We start from the raw sequence: 19,988 nt of genomic DNA on the forward strand, positions 1-19,988 counted from the left end.
GCCCACTCTCTCCCTACTTATTCAATATAGTTCTTGAAGTTCTAGCCAGAGCAATCAGACAACAAAAGGAGGTCAAGGGGATACAGATCGGAAAAGAAGAAGTCAAAATATCACTATTTGCAGATGATATGATAGTATATTTAAGTGATCCCAAAAGTTCCACCAGAGAACTACTAAAGCTGATAAACAACTTCAGCAAAGTGGCTGGGTATAAAATTAACTCAAATAAATCAGTAGCCTTCCTCTACACAAAAAGAGAAACAAGCCGAGAAAGAAATTAGGGAAACGACACCCTTCATAATAGATCCAAATAATATAAAGTACCTCGGTGTGACTTTAACCAAGCAAGTAAAAGATCTGTACAATAAGAACTTCAAGACTCTGAAGAAAGAAATTGAAGAAGACCTCAGAAGATGGAAAGATCTCCCATGCTCATGGATTGGCAGGATTAATATAGTAAAAATGGCCATTCTACCAAAAGCGAGCTACAGATTCAATTCTATCCCCATCAAAATACCAATCCAGTTCTTCAAAGAGTTAGACAGAACAATTTGCAAATTCATCTGGAATAACAAAAAACCCAGGATAGCTAAAACTATCCTCAACAATAAAAGGACTTCAGGGGGAATCACTATCCCTGAACTCAAGCAGTATTACAGAGCAATAGTGATAAAAACTGCATGGTATTGGTACAGAGACAGACAGATAGACCAATGGAACAGAACTGAAGACCCAGAAATGAACCCACACACCTATGGTCACTTGATTTTTGACAAAGGAGCCAAAACCATGAAATGGAAAAAAGACGGCATTTTCAGCAAATGGTGCTGGTTCAACTGGAGGTCAACATGTAGAAGAATGCAGATCGATCCATGCTTATCACCCTGTACAATGCTTAAGTCCAAGTGGACAAAGGACCTCCAAATCAAACCAGATACACTCAAACTAATAGAAGAAAAACTAGGGAAGCATCTGGAACACATGGGCACTGGAAAAAATTTCCTGAACAAAACACCAATGGCTTATGCTCTAAGATCAAGAATCGACAAATGGGATCTCATAAAGCTGCAAAGCTTCTGTAAGGCAAAGGACACTGTGGTTAGGACAAAATGGCAACCAACAGATTGGGAAAAGATCTTTACCAATCCTACAACAGATAGAGGCCTTATATCCAAAATATACAAAGAACTCAAGAAGTTAGACCGCAGGGAGACAAATAACCCTATTAAAAAATGGGGTTCAGAGCTAAACAAAGAATTCACAGCTGAGGAATGCCGAATGGCTGAGAAACACCTAAAGAAATGTTCAACATCTTTAGTCATAAGGGAAATGCAAATCAAAACAACCCTGAGATTTCACCTCACACCAGTGAGAATGGCTAAGATCAAAAACTCAGGTGACAGCAGATGCTGGCGAGGATGCGGAGAAAGAGGAACATTTCTCCATTGTTGGTGGGATTGCAGACTGGTACAACCATTCTGGAAATCAGTCTGGAGGTTCCTCAGAAAATTGGACATTAAACTGCCTGAGGATCTAGCTATACTTCTCTTGGGCATATACCCACAAGATGCCCCAACATATAAAAAAGACACGTGCTCCACTATGTTCATTGCAGCCTTATTTATAATAGCCAGAAGCTGGAAAGAAGCCAGATGCCCTTCAACAGAGGAATGAATACAGAAAATGTTGTACATCTACACAATGGAATATTACTCAGCTATCAAAAACTATGACTTTATGAAATGCATAGGCAAATGGTTGGAACTGGAAAATATCATCCTGAGTGAGGTAACCCAATCACAGAAAAACACACATGGTATGCACTCATTGATAAGTGGCTATTAACCCAAATGCTTGAATTACCCTAGATGCCTAGAACAAATGAAACTCAAGACGGATGATCAAAATGTGAATGCTTCACTCCTTCTTTAAAAGGGGAACAAGAATACCCTTGGCAGGGGATAGAGAGGCAAAGATTAAAACAGAGACAGAAGGAACACCCATTCAGAGCCTGCCCCACATGTGGCCCATACATATACAGCCATCCAATTAGACAAGATGGATGAAGCAAAGAAGTGCAGGCTGACAGGAGCCGAATGTAGATCGCTCCTGAGAGACACAGCCAGAATACAGCAAACGCAGAGGCGAATGCCAGCAGCAAACCACTGAACTGAGAATAGGACTCCCATTGAAGGAATCAGAGAAAGAACTGGAAGAGCTTGAAGGGGCTGGAGACCCCATAGGTACAACAATGCCAACCAACCAGAGCTTCCAGGGACTAAGCCACTACCCAAAGACTATACATGGACTGACCCTGGACTCTGACCTCATAGGTAGCAATGAATATCCTAGTAAGAGCACCAGTGGAAGGGGAAGCCCTGGGTCCTGCTAAGACTGAACCCCCAGTGAACTAGATTGTTGAGGGGAGGGCAGCAATGGGGGGAGGATGGGGAGGGGAACACCCATAAGGAAGGGGAGGGGGAGGGGTTAGAGGGATGTTGGCCCGGAAACCAGGAAGGGGAATAACACTTGAAATGTAAATAAGAAATACTCAAGTTAATAAAAAAATAAATAAATGTACAAAATCAAAAATAAAAAAAAGAGATAAGGTTACTGGATGAATACTGCTACTGTGGCTGTCTAATTAGAAAGTATGGAAAGCGAGAAGAAGAAAGGCATTGCACAGGAAGCAAGTGAAACCCTACCATGTAACCAAATGTGTGGCCATCCTTTTCTGACACCCAGTGATATTATTCGAATAGGAAGACTTCAGAGATAGCCAAAGCTCTATGCCTGCTTCTTACTTGAGGGGTAGTAACTATTATCACCAGGACTCTCAAGTGAACTCTTAAGCTCTATCCCCAGGCCACAAAACTGAATAAGATACAGAATTGTATCTCAGAAGAAGTGGCAGAAGCAAATGATACGTGTTAGGATCTGAATACAGGGACTGTGCCTCATGGTGACTTTAATTCACCTGTCTTTGCTGTGATAATAACTAAGTGAACCCCAGAAAATAACAATATACTCTGAAAATAAATCATACCTTCAAACTGCTATGTAGATTTGTGACAGGCTCACAAGAGCCAAGCAACACAGCCTCAGGAATAGACTGCAGTTCACTGCTTCCCCATGTAGTGTACTTTCTAAAATTATTAGAAAAGAGAAGCATGTTCTCATTTAATAGAAGAAACAATGGTATATATTAAGAATTCTCCCCCAAAGTTATGGTATCATTCCTGTCTTCCACATATAAATAGTTCAAATTTTCTTGGACCATCTATTCAGACATCCTGAAAAATACACTATCCTGCTTTAATCATGACAGTATTGTAATAAGAGGGGAAAAGAAAATTTAAAAATTTAAAAACCCTGGTCAAAAATGCACCCTATGTGATAAAACTTAAATTCTATAAAATTCAGATACACACCTCATTAGTGATTGTGTGTAATGTGTGCATGCATGTTTGTGTTCCCAAGATCAGGAGCATATTGCAGCAGCATCTACCTGAGTAAAGTTGATTATTCCATATGATATATCTCAGTATGAAAGGTCAGTGTTACTGGACTCTAGAGGAAATAGAACTTCCCTTGGGAATATGATTCCAACATATTTACTAAATGGCATGTAAGAAATACTATCAGTTTTCAATGAGCCACAAAGTGAGGAGGTATTCAGCTACAGAGTATAGTACAAGGAGCTAGCCCTCCTAGATGGACTAACAGAGTCTTTGACACTAGAATTTCCAAGGAAACAAAATTTTCCTCAGTAGAATTTGTCCTAATAGGAGACCCATGATCAAAACTTCTAACACTCAGGATTAGAACAGTTGAACCTGTGGACCAAAGAATCACCATTGCATGAATGGGCCCTAGTGGAAAGAGAGAAAGACAGCACACACCAGAACTCCATTGTTATTTATTGTTTGGTCTATCAAGCCACCATAAAATGAAGATGACATATATAGGACTTACAGAAAATAGAACATAAAACTCTCCACAGTATCATTATATCATTGGTTTATCTTCCTCAGCACACAACTGAAGAGGAAAAAGAGTAAAGTTGGTATTGTGTTCATAAAAAGATAAAGAGAGAAGGTAATGCTTGGTGAATGTGTAGTCAGGAATGGGGGAAGGGGCTTATGGTCTCTGTGGGCCCATGCTGAGGCATCCCTTCCCCCTGAGGGACCAGCCACAGTACTATGTAGTACAGAATAGAGTTTATTCAGGGCATGGGGAAGAGGAATTGAGAGAGTAGTAGAGACAGAGAAAGGCAGAGAGACACAGAGAGAGAGAGAGAGAGAGAGAGAGAGAGAGAGAGGAGTAGAGGCCAGCCATGAGCACACGGAGAGAGGGACATGAAATGGAGAGGGGGGGGGGAAGGGGCAAGACGACAGACTACAGACTGGGAGCAAGAAGTTGCCAAGCAACTGTGGGATAGAGCTTAGACAAAATGCTAACAGTTAGTACATGATTCTTCACCACCATATATGACAGATAGCAAAAACCACTTACTACTCCATTATAATCCTACTCAGTGTTATTCTTAAAAGAAGAAGCATGGATAACTCAACTAATATGCAGTGCTTTAGCAGTGCGTCTGGGAATCATTAGTGTTTTGTATGTGAAATAACCAGAAATAAGAATAAATACTGATTTCAGGACAATGGAGAAGAGCTTGGGTTACTGACCATGGACCTGTGAAGAAACAGTGACAGCCTGAGTGAATAAACAATAAAGTATGAAGACATGAATTTCATATACCATTACCTGTCACAGGGCATCCACCAGAAGAGGCTCTAATAACTAGTAGACCATAGCTCAACCATTCACAGTCAGTCAACCTGTGTCGTCTTCCAACCTCATGCTATCATGGTAAAATGGTAAATGAAACATTCATTAGAACAGAGGAGCAGAATTTATTCACATACCCACTGACATATGTTTCCTGTCACTGTTGCTATAAAATGATCTGCCTGCCATCTGAACATGGCAGCACATTTTATTCTAGATGGAATCAAAACTTTTGAATCAGTACCAGTGTTTGAAAATAAAGAGGTTTTTGACATTACATCACATCTAACATTACAGCCCATTAAATAACATACTTATTGAACGAGAAGGTGAACAGCAAGCACACAGATCTGGTATGTAGTTGTGTGGGAACACATTACACCAGCGAATCGAGTGATGGAATGACCATTTAAACGCACGGGCAAGGCCAGCCAAGGAAGAAACTTTGCACATCTTAAAATGCATTTTGCATACTAAATCCATTACTTTGTTATTGCTTTCTGCTGATTTGGTTTGTTTTCATTTAAATTACTAGGCTCCAAGGTATAGAAGTGGGTGACAGCTCCCTTATCCTCAGTCTCGGTGGCCACTTGGGATGTTTAGAATTCTTTTTGTCTGGACTCTATGTTAGACGTGAAAATCTAAGGGTGTGATATCTTCTTTCTCTCCTTGTTCAAAACTTGAAATGCTCCCTGGGCTCACTGTAATAGGGGTGGGCGCAGATGCTTAATTTCTCTAATAGAAAAGTTGTTTTCCCTTAGACACTTAGTAATAGAAAGCCTGGACTCTTTCTTAAGACCTTATCGCCCTGGACTTACACTGTTTGCCTATGAGCTTACATACAAACAACCACACTGTGGTATGAATATCATCTCTCTGAATTATATTTGTCTGTTTATTTTTTACCTCTCCAGGTTGAAAGAGAAACCACTTGGTTATAGAGATAGTATATTCTGGATGGATGCATTATACACGTTATTTTGTGCACTGTAAATGTTTCTTTTATTTCCTCAGATGAAGGAGTGGCATGAGAACTGTACACGTGCTGGGCAAATACATGGCTTGGGCTAGGCCCAGAGTGTTTCTTTCTCTGTTCTAACTATCCCTAAGCCTATGCCTGGAAGCTTCTAGCCTCAGAATGCTAATCTTCCAAGATGACCGACTCAATCTAGCTTCTCTTGTCTTCTGCTACAATTGCTCTGCTTGGCTTCATACTAACTTTGGCAATGTATCCTAATCTTCTGGCTCCTTCTCATTCGGTCTTCACCTGTGTCTAGCTTGTCTCTGTACAACTGTCCCCGTAATACTGCTATTTCTCTCTCTCTCTCTCTCTCTCTCTCTCTCTCTCTCTCTCTCTCTCTCTCTCTCTCTCTCTCTCTCTCCTATGTAACCTCTCTTTCCTGTGCTATCTATTTTTCCTGTGCGTTGGGCATATACTCTCTCTAATTTATTCTGTCAAATGTTTCTTTCATTCATCACTTTGTCTGCCCGGGAATTAGACTTCATTTCCAATCATGGCTGCTTCCCTCTACAAACCATCCTTGTCCTTCATTGTTAGGAATTAAAGGTGTGAGCTAAAGATGGGTCTGTATTCTAGCCAAATCATATTGTAATCCATGGCATGTCTGTATTCTGGCCAGAATATATATTTGGACAGCCTTTAGATACGATCTCTTGTCTTAGCAGCCATGTTGCAAGATTAAAATTCTTCTGTAGCACCTATTACTAGAATTAATTTGTTATCACTCTGAGAATAAAACCAAGATGATCATGGTATTCAGGGAGGCGAGAATTATTTAGACGTAAAGTTTCAGAAGTTTTAGGAAATGCTGCCTTTGGCACATGGCACAAAGGTACATGATGGTGGAAAACGCACACTGGAATAAACTCTTCTCCCTTCAGTGGATAGGAAACAGAGAGAGAAAGAAGGGTTGCAGTCCTACAGCCTCACAACAAAGCCAGAGACTGATGACTCAGCCTCCTACTTCCTGGGCCCTAGCTCCCAGAGTGTCAGGAGACAACAGCTACCAAGGGAGGAGGGCAATCAGTAGACCTACTCAGCCCTGATGCCCCATGAATCACAGCAAAGAACAGCCTGGAAAGATATTCCTTAAGATACAGCAGTGGAACTTATATCCTGAGGATAACAAATTCCCACCTCATAGAACTAATGGTGTGCTCAAATAGGAAGGCATTTGTGTCTGTTACTGTAACTTAGCCAACTTCCCATGGCTGGTAAAGCCATAGAACCTAGAGAACCTAATACAACCACTTTTCTAAACCAGTATCACTTCCAATTACATTCCAAATACTTATCATTTATGTCAACAAGTAAACATAATTTAGCTCCTCATCAAATAATCTTCTTTTACAAGCCTATGAAACCATAACAGACTCAAATGCAGAGGACAGTGGGCTGTCAGGTGCCCATCCCCAGTTGATCATCTGCAATGGACTCCCTATACCTAAAACTCAAAGAGTATCGTGGGAGAGGATGGAAGTGCAGTAAGAGTCAGAAGACTAAGACATTAAGACATTGGAAACAGATAATAAATAATTTATGAAGAGAGAGACAGAGACAGAGACAGAGAAAACACAAAATGAAGGGAGGTATGAAAGAGGAAGTGGTTCTTGGAGGACTTGGGGGAAGAAGTGGAGGGGAATATAATCGAAACACATAGTATGAAATTCTGTACAAACTAATCAAATAACATATTGTTTGAAGATATTGAACTGTTTTAAAATTGTCCAAACCAAAATACATTAGAATGTGGGTGGTGGAGACCTCGATTTATAATAAAAAGTGACTAGTTAGGCAAATGTTTATCTATTACAAAACAGAACACTCAGAAACTATGTAAATCATGTTTCTCAAGAAGCATAAGAAATGACTGTTAGACTCATTAGCGAGTTATTTGTAAGCAAGATACTATTAAACAAAAGAAGTTATTCCCCAGTGGGGAAGAGGGGATGATAATAATGTCCACCTCTACATTACTGAGTTAAAGGAAATATATCCTCATTAAAACACAATTTTAAAACACCTAAAACAATAAAGTTTGTTTTGTACTCTTAAACTTGAGTTCCTTATCAGTTTACAAAGAAAAAAAAATTCTTCCCACAGTATTTCTTCTACTATACAATAATGTGACCATATCTTAAGTGTGATCAACACTTCTGTACATATTGTTGCATCTTGAGTGGCAAGAAGAGAATAAAGCAAGAGGGAAAAAATATCACCGAATATTAGTGCAAATAGCACTCAGATAGATTACCCATCATCCCTTGTTTCACTTGTTCTATGTAGCCTGCAATTTCATTATCATTGCATTTCCTGTTTGAAAAAAAATGAATGGAAATTTTGAGAACAAGTCAACAGGTGTGAAACCACTCTCAGATGTCTAATGTTTTCTGAAGCATATCAAATAGATGCTGTCTTCAGGAACCAGACGTTTACCAAGGCAGACAAGCTCTTCAACTTCCTCTCAAGCAGTGCTTGGTAGACATTAAGATCTGAATCCTTTGCAGAAAAAGTGAAGGCAGATAAAGGTTGCCTTTATTCAATATGCTAAAATCATATTCTCAACGTTTATGCTTGGATTCAGGATATAAAATGAAAAAAGCTATTTCTCATCACACAGGTCCAATTCCATTTCAAAAGATGTCATTACAACAAACATCTTTATACCATAAAAATTTCCAAGCCTGAAATCTTGCTCATTTGTAATAATTTCCGGGGAAAAGAAATCTCAATTATTATGCCAATAAAATATGAAATCCATTAAGGATAAAGTAGAGCCAGAACTTTGTATGTTGTTACCGTGAGCATTCACAGTATGTGGGGTGTGTGCTATGTGGAAGGAGATATCGGACATGCATTCCTCATCCACATTCATGAAGAGCTATTAGTGGCAGCACATCTGTGAATATGAAATATAGAATATTAATCATCCTCAACACAATGATTTACTATTTGAATCCATTTTAAACCTTCTCTAGAATAACAAATTTAGTAAATAGCATTCCAGTTTCTGAACAAAGACAACATCTGCAAAAAGATTCTATCAAAAGAAAAGTCATTTTCACGTTGCTTTATGTTTTGTCCTTGCTTGGGCCCTGCCTCCATGGCCTCTTAATCTCGATTACTGTCACTTAGAGAACATTTTGGTTGGTAACCTCAGAGATAGCAATCCATCTTCCAAGCCTCCCTACCTGTTCCTGTCCCAGGTTGGTGTCATCAGAATATGGCCATTTGGAAGGTAGAGGCATTATTTTGAAGCCACTTTTCAGCATTATTAAAGGGGTCTTTTCTGTCTCTGAAGAATGTAAACATTATCAGCCTGCACCTGGGACCTGTCTGAATGCTATGAGCTGTTTCTTCTGAGATAAAGTCCATATACCCCTCAAATGTAAGAGGTGCATATGTTTTGCATTGTAAAACAAAACAACAATAAAAGACTTCGTGTCACTACAAGCGTAATCCAACTTGTCATTTAATTATAGCATGATTAGTTCCCCACCCGGGGCTTTAGTAAGTATTTTATCCTTGCTTCCGATTCTCCAGGTTGCTGCCAACATTTCCCGGGCTGCTGATTAGGAAGCTCATATGAACATTAGCCCGTCTTACCTCTACTAATGGTAGCATCCGAGCCTCTGCACTCGAAGGTGTTGCACAGCTGTGTGCTACTGTTTTCCCTCTTGCTTAACTGCTGAGAAAGTTATTAGACCTTGTAGATAATTCAAACTTCACTGCTCTAAAGTTTGGTTAAGGCCAGCTTTTATTTGTAGAATCGTTAGTTATTTCTTAGGGTTCTAAGAAAGGTTAGAAGATGAATAAAAACCAAAACAGAGTAAATAGTCTCTATCCACATGGAAGTTGTATGTTCATGAGGTTTATGAATGGGAAGAATACCTGTTTGGAGAGAAAAGCAATGTTAAAGTCTACTATGCTTTCACAGTAAAGCACAGTGGAGAGTTTAGGTAAGGCCCTTAAACGCTAGGAAACCATTCCTACCCACCTACCAATGTTCTCTGTATCTGAGTAATTATGCCAAGATACTATATACACAGAGTTCCCACTTCTGAACACATAGCAAATATTACTAATATAAGGCAATACAATTCAAATAGTGAATTGAATGCTAAAAGTGGTAGTTACAGTTTACCATAAACAACATATGTTGGAAATTTTGCTAAGGGCTTTGCTTATATTTCATCACCAGAAGAAACTGCCAAGTCAGGTACTACAATCATTGTTTTCTATAGAGAACCACTTGAGAGAAACTTAGTAAGTATTCTAAGGTCCATTTGGTAGTGAATTCATGAGCTGTGACTTACGTCCAAGTTTTTCTGACACCAGATGTAAAAGTAACTTTTATTTGCCTGAAGTAATTGTTGTCTCAGAGGTTTACTGCCTCTGTCTGCTAACCTGGGTCTAGTCTTGAAATGTTCTAACCACTGTACAATCTAATCCAGGACTAGAATGTTTTCAGCTTCTAAGACTTACTAATGAATAAGATCACCAATTCTAGTTCTTTCCTAGCTCTGGCTTCTTCTCATTCTCTGGATCATTCTATCTTTACCTGTGTCTAGCTTGTTGTCTCTTCAACCGGCCTCTGTAAAGGTCTCCTGGTAAAACTGTCTCCTATCTTAGTCTTGTCTCACTTTGCTCTGTGTTTTATGACAGATGGACATACCCTATTCTGTCAAATTTCTCTCTGATTCATCACTTTGTCTGCCACTCAATTAGACATCACTTTCAAACATAGGTACCTCCTTCTACAGACTAACTCTATCTTCACTGTGTGGGGTTAAAGGTGTGAACTAAAGGCATGTCTGTATTCCAGTCAGAGGGATTAAAGGCATGTGCTAAGGGCTGAACCACATCACAACTGGAAACACTAAAAACATTTTTTTCAGTAAATAACATAATCTCAGGGTTCACAGTGTGATCGAATACCCTGCAACAATCAGAAACTTGTGTGAGAGTGTGCAGCCATGTTTTGTGTGTTTCTGTCATCTCTTCAACATCTCCTTTAGTTCCTTCTCTCCAGCCTGCCTTCAACCCCTCTTTTCCTCATTTTTTTTCTTTTGATGCTACATGTTCTTTTAAGCCATGTATTAAAGAGCACTTGGTACAAAAGAAGGTATTTATGATGGGGTTAGATTCTGAACAAGTCATTGTAAGTTGAAGTTGTAGTAACTGAGTTATAGAAGAGGTCTACACCTCATTTCCCATCATAGCTGGGCAACACTGCTTGCTTGGTGTGTATTTCCACATAATCATATGGCTCACGGTTGTCATTCACTGTTGCTGCCACACACCTCCAGAGAATATGTAAATACATACTGCTAATTCAGAAAAAAGATCAAGATTAAATTTCAAAATATGATTTTCATGTCTGCAGCTTTTATACTACTGGGAAATCAAAAATGTCAGTCATTATGTCATGGATTAGGAACCACCTGTATATACATTATTAAATATCCAAGCTCACCATAACACTTAGGCAACAAAAAGTTCCCCATACAATTAAAATCCCCCAGTATCCTTCTCTATAGCCTCTTCTTCCCCTTCTCAGCAATATTTAATATTTAATATTAAGAGGTAGTCTCAACCTCTGAATATTTATGAATACCATCTTTTTCATATTTTACTAGTTGAGAATTGTGCACAATGAATTTTGAAAATATTCTCAAATAATACAAAATATTGTTTTGTATTTGTTTACTTTCTATAAATGAAATAGGTAATTTGTAAATGTATTTTTCACTCATGGATTTGGAGGCTTTATCAATATTTGTGCATTTAGGTCTTATCTATACTTGATTTATGCATAATATCTAATTACATGAATATCCCCAAAGCTACATATTCTTCTGTTTATGGACATACAGATAGTTTCTCCTTTCTGTATTATAAATAATGGTAATCAAAACATTCTAGTACCTATTTTGTCATAATCACAAATTTGCCAAAATATGGCATGAACACATGACCTCCTTTTCTGTGCTAACCAGGCTGCTCTCCAAGGCACTGAACTAATTTATACTTTAGGGAGTGCATAAGAATTTCAATTGATTCCCATGTTTGTAGCACATATTAGTCTTCCAGTTAAATATTTATCAATTATTAGCATGATGAGCAAGCAATAGCATTGCATTAATTTTCTTTGGGAAATACAAACACATATCTATACTGGTGCTTTGGGAAAGCACCATTAAAAGTCAAAAATAATGACTTCACCCCAGTCCATCTGGGTGAATCAATGAGTTAAGTGGAGTTACTTACAGGAGCCTATGTGAAAGGCTATGACCAGGAACTTCAGTGACCCAAGATATGAAATTCTTCCCTCAGCGTCTTCTCCTTCAGGTCACATGCTCTCTGCATACATTTGAGCACTTCTGAAGACCTTGTTTAGCTGAAGCAGATTGAAAAAATCTGAAGAGGATGTGCGAGGGAGCTCTTGGGATCTGAAGAATGTGAGGTTCACATGACTCTCCTGAATTCCCCCTTCCTATGAGAGAATGTCAACACACTAGACCTGGACTTCACTGAGGGTCTCTTGAGGGTAAACTTAGCTGTTCTGATTGAGAAGGCAATGGCTCTTAGGCTCAGCAGACAGCATTTCACAGAGATAATATTGTATCTCCCCATCTATTAGTGAAGATGAACTAATAATTTCCTTCATTTCTGTTTTCAGTGCTATAAATGTATTACTTTTGTTTGGTTGCTGGTTTCCACCACTGTACTATGTAGACCAACTTTAAGGCAATTACTTCTTCCCATCCACCATCCCTCTCTAGCAGGGGATGTACTCTCCATTTTTAAATTTGATTGTTTGTGGTAGGACACATCTGGCACACAGCTTTATGTTGGGCAGCCTATGGCTTCTTGGACAAGTATTATCCCTCAAGTAGACATGGTGGATGGCTACAGCAATTCATGTCTCCTGTTCAGCCACACAATCACGAAAATAACAATGAACTTTCTGCAGTGTTCTAGATCATCAGTGCTCTTAGATTATTGCGTTTCAGGTTCTCTACTTGCTATCCTGTCTATAAAGTAACTAGCTGTGAAGTGCATATAGAAATGACCACAGGCTAAAGTGTTTTGACTACATTTATGACAGGTTAAACTGGCATATGATGTTTAATAGGCCAGATATAGTAAATCAATTTTGACTTCTGATATTTTCAACCCGCAATGTTTGTACTGGAGCAGGACCCCTTACTAATTAGAGGAGACTTTCAAGGTCAAGTGGCCTCAGAGTAATCTATTAGTTTATCCTTTCCGCACTGATCTGGTAGTTGCCTACTTTCCCATTTTCTCAGACTTTTTTTCCTTTTAATAAGCACAGATATACAGTTTTTAAAATTGTATGTTGCATTTTTTCTTTACATGTTTAATGTCTTGTAGTGAAAGGATTTTTAACCTGTGTTGCTGAGTTAATATATCTAGTTCTATTTTCAGAAATCTGCACATATAAGAGAAACTAAGTTTATAGAGGAAAATATGGGCTTTTGGACCTGAGGATAAGAGAGAAACCTAGCCATCTGACAGAATTTTAAATAACCAGAATAAGAATAAATTCAATTATAAATTAATAAAGAATATTTTATTTTAAATTTAAGAAAAACATCAAAGCAAATTAGAGATAATTTATTTCTATTTTGAATTCAAGAAATTATTTCCAAAAGAAAATAAACTGTATATATCTATAGGGAAAATTTTTTCCAAGCAAAATTTATAAACATTCAACATGTTGCCACCATTAAAGACAACAATCATCTTCCTTGTTTACAGGAGCAACAGCAACTGTATATAATTTTCTTAGTGAAAAACTATTTTTCCATCAAACAAGCTTTAATCTCAATAAGCAGACAAGATGAAATCTGTTGACAGCTAGTGATTGACAAGAGAAGCCTTAGTAGTCTGTCAATGATTTAAGACTCTGAAGGATTTCTGCTGCCCATCTCAATACAGTGTGATTTCTTCAGTGGATGTGGATTCTGATTGTGTTGCCTATTAAAACAAAGTTATTCAAAATCCTGGCTTCTGTGTCGTTAAAGGGCCAAACTCAAGAATAATTTTCTTTTTCATTTATCTGATTAGAAAGTAAACTTGCCTATCTACTCTCTCTCTCTCTCTCTCTCTCTCTCTCTCTCTCTCTCTCTCTGTCTGTCTCTGTCTCTGTCACACACAGCAAAAGAGAGAGAGAGAGAGAGAGAGAGAGAGAGAGAGAGAATTTTCTGCCTGTATAGCATAAGATACTGCTCTGAAGTGAAACCTTAATCACCTTAGCCCATGTGACTCAGCTATTAATATGAAGTCGAAGGCTAAAATGAAAACCTAATGGACTAAGACATTTGCACTCTTGACTCTACTATGGACTACCCAGTTCACCTGAAAAACATTAACCTGTTTCAACCTGAAGTTTCTTAATTAAAAAATGTTTTTAGGCAATAATATCTAACTTGCAGGGCAGGGTGAAAGCTAAGTGAGACAGAACTCCTGTCCGCTGACCTCTGACCGATTCTCTTCTCTGTAAAGCTTCTGTGTGCATGGTGGGGAGAGTAGATATAAACAGACCATGCATATGTATGCATACATTTATGTATGTTCGTCCTCTTGGAAAGCAGTCTCGAAATGAAATACGGTCTGTTAAATGCAGTGACTTATGAGACACTTGGTGAATAAATGCCAGAAGTCACAAAGACCATGAATAAAAAACATTCTTTATGCAGGGATATCACCTTAGGGGAGAGCTAGACATTAAAAGGGACACATGAAAGGAAGGTGACAAGGAGAATAACAGTCACTGTCTGTGGAAAGTGAAGATGACCCAGAGCACATGGGTAATGCAGGTTGTGACTCAGGTCTATAACTGTATTTCAACTGCCATAGTCTCTGAGGTCCACCAGAACTAGATAGCTATCTTTCAAAATGCCTGACAGTGACTTTAATGGAAGACTTTTTCAAATACCAGAAACATGTATTTCAAAAGCTGATGAAAACTGTAAGCTCCTCATGGTGATTTGTCATGATTACACAGAACAAAGTGTATTAGTGATGTATTGTATATATATACATATATATATATATATACATATATATATATATATATTTATCTTCTTTTTGAGATCATTCACTAGCACTTTCCTGGGTCACAGGTTCAACTATACATATTCAGCAAGTAAGTAAGGAATGAGGAGATGGGTGACTATATGACACCACAGTGTAGTGAAATTAACTGACAATATCACTCCTATATAAAAGCACTGGTATTCAGTGTTTAAGCCCCACGCTGGGAAACACAAAGGTGCAATTTGGTAGACAAATAGCCTTGAGTCTACTTGATCCAAACAGAGCGGGGCTGTTCTAGTCTTCAGGCGTCACGTTCCCTTTTTCTCTTAACGATGTGTCCTACTTTTGAAATTGTTTTTCTTAACCTTCTCCTGTATATTTTTACTTTTTACAAATGTATGTGGTTTTCTTGTTTTGCTTCATAATGTTTGAGAACTTCACATTTCTCTATATCAACATCATTCTCTCTCTCAGTTCCAACCTAATCGGAAGGCAGTCTGCCCCTGAAAAAGACAGAAAACCATCTACTCTATGAAGAGTTTTCCTCTATCCTTTGCAGTCATTTGTGAATTATGTGCAATTTCTATCTATTTTCTTTCTGAAGATAGATTGTCATGGGACTCTATGTGTGCCACTTTCTGGTCTCTCAGTGCCATCTTCAGTGAAGCCACTCTACCAAGTGTCTTTCAGATGGGTCATGATTTGTCCTCTACCAGATTCCTTGCTTCCACATGAGGTACAGATCTGCTTCTCATGGACTGCCTTGACTCACAATTTTACATTCTTGACCACTGTAATATATCAAAATTTCCATAGTGAACCTATGCATTCTTGACCATCGAAATATATCAACATCCCCATAGTGAACTTATGTTGGGTCATCATTTAAGCCATTAGGTTTTAAAAGAAGCTCTCTATGACAAGCTGGGATCATTTCTAAGAGAGACAACTGAAAAAGAAAGGTATCTAGCCAAATTCAGCAGCAAATTTCCGAAGCTCCTGTTGCTAATATCTAGGGTCCCATATGAAAACAAAATCTTTCTCAATCATAAAACATACCTTTGAAATGAAACTGATTGTAGAAATAACTCAGAGCTCGAAAGACCATTAAGAAAGATGGTTGTGGATTTTATAGGATGGAAGAAGTGGATTTTACTTTTTATTTTAATCACACTTTCCTGGGAAACTGCATTTCACGTTTTTTAATACATGAAGTTTTCAGGAAATTAAACTATAAAGAAATCTTATTTCTCTAAGTTTCTTTAACGTAAAGGGGGAGGGCAGTAAACTAACTAAGAAGCAGAAGTCTAGCCAAGTATCCATAGTCATTTCACTGTGACCTGATACTTTTTAAAAAAATATTGTTTTTTATTTATTTACATTTCAAATGTTATTCCCTTTCCCAGTTTCCCCTCTGGAAACACCCTATCCCATCCTCCCTCTCCCTGCTTCTATGAGGGTGTTCACCCAGTCGCCCATTCCTGCCTCTTCACCCTGGCATTCTCCTACACTGGGGTATTAAGACTTCACAGGACCAAGGGCTTCTCCTCCATTGATGCCATCCTCTGCTATATATGCAGCTGGAGTCATGGGTCTCTCCTGCTCCATGTGTATTTTCTGGTTGGTGGTTTAGTCCCTGGGAACTCTGAAGGGTCTGGTTTGTTGATATTGTTATTGTTCCTATGGGGTTGCAAACCCCTTCAGCATCTTCTGTCCTTCCCCTAATTCCTCCATTGGGTACCCCTGCTCAGTATGATGGTTGACTGCAAACATCCACATCTGTATTGATCAGGTTCTGGCAGAGTCTCTCAGGAAACTATATCAGTTTCCTGTCAGCAAGCAATTCTTGGCATCAACAATAGTGTCTGGGTTTGGTAGTTACATATAGAATGGATCCCCAGGTGGGGCAGTCTCTGGATGGCCTTTCCTTCAATCTCTGCTCCACTCTTTGTCGCCGTATTTCCTTTGGACTGGAGGAATTCTGGGTTAAGTTTTTTGAGATGGGTGGGCAGTCCCATCCCTCAACAGGGGGCCATGTTTAACAAGGTTCTCTCTCCCCTTTGTTGGGTATTTAAGCTAATGTCATTCCTCTTAGGTTCTGGGAGCCTCCTGCTTTCCTGGCATCTGGTACTTTCTAGTGTTTCCCCTCAGTTTCCCATCCTCCCTTGCTACACACCTGCTCAATGCAAGGATACAGAGAAAGAGGAACGATCTTCCATTGCTGGTGGGATTCCAAGCTAGTACAACCACTTTGGAAATTAGTCTGGTAGTTCCTTAAAATATTGGACATAGTACTACCCGAGGACCCAGCTATACCATTCCTGGGGATACACCCAAAAGATGGTCCAACGTACGAAAAGGACACATGCTCTATTATGCTCATATCAGCCTTTATAATATTTATTATAGCTAGAAGCTAGAAACAACCCAGTGTCCCTCAACAGAGGAATGGATAAAGAAAATGTGCTACATTGACACAATGGAGTACTATTCAACTATTAAAAACAATGATTTCATGAAATTCACAGGCAAGTGGATGGAACAAGAAAATATCATTCTGGGTGACATAACCCAGTCACAAAAGAACACACATACTATGTACTCACTAATTAGTGGATATTAGGTAAAAAGCTCTGAATACCCACAATACAACTCACAGACGTCATATGAAGCTCAAGAAGAAGGAAAACCAAAGTGTGGATGCTTCAGTCATACTTAGAAGGGGGACCCGAGCATTTTCACTGTAAGAGCAACAAGAACAGACTCTAGAGAGGCAGGCTTTCTTGAGAAGTTCATTTAATTGGCAGGAACAAAGGTTGTTTAAGTCTCCTTCTAAGGAGAGTGGAGGCTTAACCTATGTCCTGGCCACCAGGCTCTGTGACTACCTAAAGGGTGACAGAGGTGAAGGCCACAAGTCTATGTGTGCCATACATGCAGGTCCAGAGTAAGGGGGGAATGGTCTTACTCCTACTGGTTTCAAGATGAGATTTGGGGGGTTTGGACACATCTTGACCTCACTCTTGGTCTAATTCAGTTCCTCTCTCAACCCCAGGTCCCAGAACTTCTCAGCCCCACAGTTTAGTATAGGATATATGTAGAGAAAAAAATCTTGTGTAGGAATGCCTCATCTGACAATTAAAAAGCCTATGACCTATGACCTAGGCAGGAAATACAAGGTAGGACATGTGGAAGGAGAATGAACTCTGGGATAAAGCCAGGCAGGGAGATTTACTAGGAAGATGTGATGATTCAAACACATGGTACCTAAGCACACATAATCAGCCATGTGCAGAATGTAGGTCAGAATAAATGAGACACAACATATCTAGTTAGAGAAGAGCCTAGCTATATGGTCAAGGTATTTGTGAATGTATTTGAACTCTGAGCACTGGGGAGGAAGAAACAGGATAAAACTTCTATAGGCATATCTTGGGACTTAGTTCCATCATCTGTTTAAAAAGAAAATAAAATAGGAAAGCAAAAAACTCATGCTTCTTTCATAAAACAATGTCAAAATGTGTACACTAAAATTACACAGATGAAAAAGAGCAGAGATGTGGAGTCAAGTAACTGAAGAACAATTTGTATAATTTTACACACTGAGACAATGGAGAGAGAACTAGTAAGAACCAAAACCAACATTTCAAATATTGTCACTGTTTTTCTTTCTTTCATTCTTTCTTTCTTTCTTTTATACATTTTTTGTGGTGGTGGTGGTGGTGGTGGTGGTGGTGGTGGTGTGTGTGTGTGTGTGTGTGCTTTCTTTATATTTATTATTTTACTGTTCTGTAGAGATAAATGAAATTGAAACGTCCTCAGGTTAGCAACCATAAATTTCACAAGTTTTACTTTTACATAAAAGATATTCTGCTGGCTAGTTTTATGTCACCCTGACATATGCTAGAGATATTTGGGAAAAGGAAAACATATCTGAGAAAATGTTCCCACAAGACTGAACAGAGGAGAAGACTGTGGGGCATTTTCTTGATTGATAATTAGTACAGAGGTCTCAGTCCATTGTTGTGATGTCACCCTTAGGCAGGTGACCCCAGATGGTATGAAAAGTAGGCTGGACATGCCAAGAGGAACAAACCAGTAAACAGCACTACTTCATGGCCTCTTGTGAGTTTCTGCCTTCAGGTTTCTAGCTTAAACTCCTGCCCTGAGTTCTTTGGATGATGAACTATAAGCTCTAAGGTGAAATAACCCATTTCCTCCCTAAGTTGCTGTTGGTCATAATGTTTTATCACAGTAATGGAACCCCTAACTAAGACAGAAATTGGTTTCAGTATCATGGAATATCGATGAAACAAACCTGGCCATGGTTTGCAGAGATTTATAGAAGAAGTTTGAAATTTTGGTCTGGAAAAGCTGTTAAGTGTTCAGAATTTAATAAACCACTGTGGGAGCTTGGAAGATAATGAGCAATGCAGATGATGGAGGCCAGGCTTGAGAAATTAAAGAGGGGAGGAAAGACCCTACCAGGACCGTTTGAGTGAAATTCTATATTAAGACTGTATGGTCAGGGGTAGCCGGAGCTGAAAACTAGATGTGGTTAACAATAGGCCAGAGACAGAAAAGTGAAACATGTTTCACTGAGATAATTAATGCTGGTTGGTCAAGAATTTAGCAGTGATTAAAAAGAGTCCAGTGTCACTGGGAAATAATCTTCTGGAAGTGTTTCCAAACCCATTGTGGGTGGCTCCCCTAGACAAGTGGTCCTAAATATGAGAAAGCAAGCTGAACAATCCATGAGAAACAAACCAGAAAGCAGCATTTCTTCCATAGTCTCTGCTTCAGTTCCTACCTTAAGTTCTTGCCCTGATTTCCCTGAATGTTGGACTAAAAAGATACAAGATGGAATAAACCCCTTCCCTCACCAAGTTATCCTTGGTCATGGTTATCACAGCAACAAAAGCCCTAATAAGACAAGTGTTCAATTTAATTTGATATTACTTCATTTTGGCATAATTATTATAGGACTATGAATACAGAGACTAAATAGAAGATGAAAATTTGCATTTAAAAGCAAATAAGACTTTCAACCCACAAATGCATGTAACACAGATTCTTCTAGTTCTTCATGGAAATGGAAATTATTCCAACT

General features: G+C 38.8%; 1 long non-coding RNA gene across 2 annotated transcripts in view; it reads right to left on the reverse strand.

The window, feature by feature from the left end:
* LOC148004270 (uncharacterized) overlaps nt 1–12,217 on the reverse strand; it is a 110,897-nt gene extending 98,680 nt beyond the window's left edge. Inside the window, exons 1-4 of one of the 2 annotated variants that reach the window (XR_015628223.1) lie at nt 12,086–12,182; nt 8,628–8,714; nt 4,771–4,867; nt 3,047–3,146 (exon numbers count right to left, since the gene is read on the reverse strand). This is a non-coding gene — a long non-coding RNA (uncharacterized LOC148004270). Of the gene's footprint in view, nt 1–3,046; nt 3,147–4,770; nt 4,868–8,627; nt 8,715–12,085 lie in introns of both variants that reach the window. The other variant, XR_015628224.1, reaches the window with a different exon arrangement.
* Nucleotides 12,218–19,988: the final 7,771 nt, after the last annotated feature.

The sequence above is a fragment of the Rattus norvegicus genome, chromosome 8 (genome assembly GCF_021556685.1).
Source record: "Rattus norvegicus strain SHRSP/BbbUtx chromosome 8, alternate assembly SHRSP_T2T, whole genome shotgun sequence".
Lineage (NCBI taxonomy): Eukaryota > Metazoa > Chordata > Mammalia > Rodentia > Muridae > Rattus > Rattus norvegicus.